Source organism: Eleginops maclovinus, chromosome 6 (genome assembly GCF_036324505.1).
Source record: "Eleginops maclovinus isolate JMC-PN-2008 ecotype Puerto Natales chromosome 6, JC_Emac_rtc_rv5, whole genome shotgun sequence".
Taxonomy (NCBI): Eukaryota; Metazoa; Chordata; class Actinopteri; order Perciformes; family Eleginopidae; genus Eleginops; species Eleginops maclovinus.
This window is the reverse complement of record NC_086354.1, coordinates 14,236,588-14,242,587: the sequence shown is the minus strand read 5'-3', so window position 1 is coordinate 14,242,587 and position 6,000 is coordinate 14,236,588.

The window sequence follows — 6,000 nt, the reverse complement described above, 5'->3', positions numbered from 1 at the left end:
GCCAAACAGTCGTTCACAGACAGCAAAATGTACTGTATATTTTACTGACTAGGTGGAGAGCCAGCAAGTTGCATTTGGTTTTTTTTACCAGGCAGTCTGAACATCCTCCCCTTTCATCTCAATCCTGAACTTGCTTTTAGAAAGCTTGAACACAATCAAAACACATCCACTATAAAATCTTCTCAGTGATTTCTACTTTTCACACAAACATCATTAGTCTATTTTCTATTCATGTGTGCCAGTATGATGGGGCTCTGCTGTTGTTCAAGTGGCTCACTGATATTAGCAAATGGTAAAGAGCCATCGTTCATGCTTTTAGTTGCACCTGTTGTTTTTTAGCCTTTGACAATACAAAACATCAGCTGTCAACAATTAAGGTCTGCTCTCATCTTTTTATGTTTTAGTGAATTATTCTCAATTGCCTCGCTGCCATTTCGCTGTTATCATTGATTTGTAATTTGTTTGTTTTCCATCATTAACAAGCAGCAGGCGTCATTGTCTTTTTTAAATCATGTTAATGCACCTTTTGTATAATTGTAGTATCAACGATAAGAACCTGAATGCTTAGATTCAGATGTGTAGATAATAATATAATTTTCTTGGTACATTGGAACTAATTGAAATATCATACATTTAGGTCTGGTCATTTAATTTTGAAACCACCCTTTTTTGTAATTCAGAAACCCCCCCCAAAAAATGTAAGCAAGATACAAAAAACGTCCTGTTCATTGACTTGTGACGTTGCAATCATCTAACCCCAGAAATATTGACGGTGCAGATACAGTACCTCTGTATATCAAAATCAGTTTACCAATTTCTTTAGAGTTGAAAGTACATTATCATATTACGCAATGCTATTGAAGAGATTGGTCTCATATTGGATTATTCTAAGCCCCGGCTGAGAGAACTTTACTTGATTTAATCTGATTAAATGGCCACTTTGCTCTAAAGAGGAAAACCAGCACAGTGAAATTTAAAACATACATGGCTCTCGATCAGCTCCCCCTGATAGCGATGCTGTTCTTCCATTAAAGAAACTTCCGACATAGGGGAAATAATCAAATGTAGTTTGAAAAAAACGACAAGATTCATGTAATATCTTTTAAGGATTATAACCTGAATTAAGTTTTTTATTTTTTGTAGGTATGATCACTTACCTTAATCTCATTTGGACAACTATAATCCTTTTATATAGGGCTTAATCAATCACCCTCCTCAAGCTGACCAATACTGCTGTTAGGCATTTTATCTAATCACAGGACACAGGATACTTATTAGACCCACACTTCCCTTTCTTCTCTGTTTCCATGCATTCATAAAAAAAAGAAGCTAATAAAACACTAAATGTTTGAGTTACTTTCAAGATTGCTGTGTCTCTTTTCTGAGCATCTTTCAATCTCCATGTATTCACTTTAATTGTGAGGCTTAGTTATTTGGATTTTGTTTTGTTGTTTTATTTCAATTTCTTCTTATCACGCTGATTTGTTATTCAGCGTAATGTGGTTTGTTTTCACCGACATAATGACAACAATCATTAGTGCCCTCACATCAGTATCTATAACCTATATTTGATCCAGCAGATCCAAATATAAGTTGGTCGTCACAATGGAGAGTTTTTTTCCACAACAGAAAACCCATTAATGTGAAGAAAAATGCGAAATGCTTTATTTGCGAGACACTTGACGCTGACAGTAGCTCTGCTCTGAATCCATTTCTGGCCTTTGATGAGATTGGAAACTATTTGTTTTTATCATCTGCATGCAGAAGCACTTGTTTACTGTCACCAGCACTGCGAGTGAGCATTTTAAATCTCAAAGCAAGCAAGGCAGCCATAACAGCTGTTGTTTGGACATCTCTTCTCTGCTCACAAAACTGGAAACTGTGTCATCAATCCTGCTGCATTATGATTGTGACAGAATAATGACAAATGATTTTAATACTTTTCTGTGTAAAAGTGACAAAAAGTATCTCCCCCAGTGGAAGGAAAGTAATCTCTTGTCACTTTGGAGTATAAATAACAAGTGAGAGGAATCTGGACCGTGCATATTTTTGTCGCTTCTAATTAATTGATACCAATATCAGGAGAAATGGAGCTTCTTTGTTTGACCTATTTTGTTCTGTGTTTTTGTGCGCAGGTGTTTCTTTTTTTGTGCTTACAGTCTCCTGACAATAGAGACTGTGTTTGTGCAGCATGTGAACACCACTAAACAATTTACTTTATTATGGAAGACGGTTTCATAATCTCCTCTGGGGTTACTGAGAGCCTTTAATTATTGATAGATTAATAGACTGTAAAAATGTGTGTGTCCCTAGATGGCCACTTTATGTCATATTTTTCTAACTAGCTATTTTTCTTCAGCCGTGCAGAATAGCCTTATTAAAGGGCCAGTGTGTAGCATTTATGGGGATCTATTAGCAGAAAGGGAACATTATCTTTAAATATGTTTTCATTATGTGTATGATCTTTTAGGATGAGCCATTTTCATATAGTGATATAAAAGATATTGCATAAAAACGTATTCATGTGAAATGCTTTGAATAGACAGCTTCTTCTGATGCAGATGTTTTAGTTCTGACTGTGTTGTCATCATTACAGGACGCATTAGGCTGCAACAGATAATGCAGAAGTCTTTAATGCATATTAATCCACCACATCAGCACACAGCCTGCTCTCAGAGTAAACAACAGGTGTTGATGAGCAAATAACAGCTTATTGTGAGGAATTACTGACCAGAACTGAAGGATTTGACTTTGAAGGAAGTAGAGTAAACAGGTTTTACTTGACTATTACTCAATTCTGCTGATACAACTTCAGTATATAACCGTGTGATCACTGGATCATACAAACAACAAAACGTCTACTTCTGTGTGTGCAGAGGTAAGGGGCATTTTTATGAGGCACCAAGGAATTTCCTCCCTTATCAAAGGAGTTTTCTCTTCCTGTGGCTGGGCTTTGTGCACTATACCATTTCCTCGAGGGACTTTTCGGCCTTTATTATACCTGTAGCAGCAGCTCCAAGGAGAAAGCATGCATCTGTTTTTGGGGATTTTTCTTTTTTCCTCCGGACCAAAATGAAATCCAATTACTTTCTGTGAGCTCTCTCTGGCATATCACTATAAGCTGCTCAGAAAGAAATTCATGTTGCTCTCAAGTCTTCTCCTCTCCGATATGTTTTGTGATATTCTCTCTTTTTCCCTCGCTCATACACTGCTGCTCATCCAATAGACCTAAATGATCAAATCTGTGCTCATCAAAAAAGGATGTGATCAGTTTCAGAATGAAAGGAGATGAATTGTTGAAAATGATTGTGTCTTTTTGTCATTTACTCCATCTACTCCCACTTTTTAACCTCTAATTTTCTTATTTCACTCGGGTGTCCTCACATTAATAATATTCCCTCATCATATTCTTTAAACTCTCATCTTCTGAGTCGCATCTCATTCTGCTGTTCTTCTTTTTCATCTTTTTCTCATTTGATTTCTTCACTCCCTTTCTGTTACTTCTCCTGGCTCCTTTCCTAATACCTTTCTCTTAATCATGTTTTCTCTTCACTTCTCTCATTTTATTAAGTTGTTCTTTTATCCTCCTCATTTCATCCTCATCCTTTCATCTTTCATCACTTTTGCACTCAATTGATTTAGCTCATTTTGTCAGAATACAGACGGGCAGAGTAACTAATATAGGAGGGATATATTTAAAAGCTTCATTGATGGTGAACATAAAATTAAACAGCTTATACTTTAATTTATTAGGTAAACACAGATAATGTGCATAACATTATAGACGGATTGAAAGCGGCTGTGTGCAAAGCTACTAACTGGTCCGTTACTGCACACTGCAGGGACTCTTGTTGTGCAGAATTCACGATAGATCCCATTTGTTTCCTGTGTTGTCTGTAGCTGCAGCAAGCACCCAAAACGACTGCCAGATATCTGGATAGACAGAAAAAATCTTTTGTACAAAAATATTAGGAAATTATAACCTTTTTTGATTGCAGAACTGTGTGTGATTTTGTTTGGATAAGGCTTTCCCTTTTACACACACTGTCACTGGTTGCTGTGCTAAGAGGTAACAAACAGAACTAACAACTCTCCCACAAGGCAGTTTGCATAACATACATACATAATATAACATAGCTACATGTATGATGCACTAACCGTCCTTTTGTCTGTGCAGTGATACTTTGAATATTTATTATACTAACAAGCCCATCTGAAATTAATTTCCATCTCCCTCTCCTCTTCTGCACGTCAGCCTGAGCTGGGAGCGAGCAGCTGAATGTCAGCAGGTCGCAGGATGCTCAGTGCACACCTGGCCTGCTTCTGGAGAAAACTAAACAGGGAGTTACATTTTTGGGGTCTCATGTAGATATTCACATTTAGATTGTCAATGGAACCACGCAAGCCAATCAAGCCCTGAAGGCCCGTATTAATGGTGTATTTGTTGAATTGTGGGAAATTGGACTTAATTGCAAATTTGTTAGGGAATATGCACCTCAGAAGCATCATTTTAACCGTAATGTATGAGCCTATAGGCATAATCTGCATTATTACGTGTTTTTCTTGTGTTGTAAAGGATCTCTGTGTCAAAAGGTCAAAATGTGCACAATGCATGTCTGCTTTGTTTTGCCATATTCTAGTATCTTCCTAACTGGGAACATTTTAATAGAGCTTTATAAAAGCTATGGAAAAGGTCTTGCTGTGATATTTTATATGATAGAAAGAAATAACTAATTGGCTGTTGTGTTGTTGTTAGAATATACAGTGGGGCAAAAAAGTATTTAGTCAGCCACCAATTGTGCAAGTTCTCCCATTTAAAAAGATGAGAGAGGCCTGTAATTTTTATCATAGGTACACTTCAACTATGAGAGACAGAATGAGAAAAAAAAATCCAGGAAATCACATTGTAGGATTTTTAATGAATTAATTGGTAAATTCCTCGGTAAACTAAGTATTTGGTCACCTACAAACAAGCAAGATTTCTGGCTCTCACAGACCTGTAACTTCTTCTTTAAGAGGCTCCTCTGTCCTCCACTCGTTACCTGTATTAATGGCACCTTTTTGAACTCGTTATCAGTATAAAAGACACCTGTCCACAACCTCAAACAGTCATACTCCAAACTCCACTATGGCCAAGACCAAAGAGCTGTCAAAGGAGACCAGAGACAAAATTGTAGACCTGCACCAGGCTGGGAAAACTGAATCTGCAATAGGTAAGCAGCTTGGTAAGAATAAATCAACTGTGGGAGCAATTATTAGAAACTGGAAGACATACAAGACCACTGCTAATCTCCCTCGATCTGGGGCTCCACGTAAGATCTCACCCCGTGGGGTCAAAATGATCACAAGAACGGTGAGCAAAAATCCCAGAACCACACGGGGGGACCTAGTGAATGACCTGCAGAGAGCTGGGACCAAAGTAACAGAGGCTACCATCAGTAACACACTACGCCGCCAGGGACTTAAATCCTGCAGTTCCAGACGTGTCCCCCTGCTTAAGCCAGTACATGTCCAGGCCCGTCTGAAGTTTGCTAGAGGGCATTTGGATGATCCAGAAGAGGATTGGGAGAATGTCATATGGTCAGATGAAACCAAAATAGAACTTTTTGGTAAAAACTCAACTCGTCGTGTTTGGAGGAGAAAGAATGCAGAGTTGCATCCAAAGAACACCATACCTACTGTGAAGCATGGGGGTGGAAACATCATGCTTTGGGGCTGTTTTTCTGCAAAGGGACCAGGACGACTGATCCGTGTAAAGGAAAGAATGAATGGGGCCATGTATCGTGAGATTTTGAGGGAAAACCTCCTTCCATCAGCAAGGGCACTGAAGATGAAGCGTGGCTGGGTCTTTCAGCATAACAATGATCCCAAACACACCGACAGGGCAACGAAGGAGTGGCTTCGTAAGAAGCATTTCAAGGTCCTGGAGTGGCCTAGCCAGTCTCCAGATCTCAACCCCATAGAAAATCTTTGGAGGGAGTTGAAAGTCCATGTTGCCCA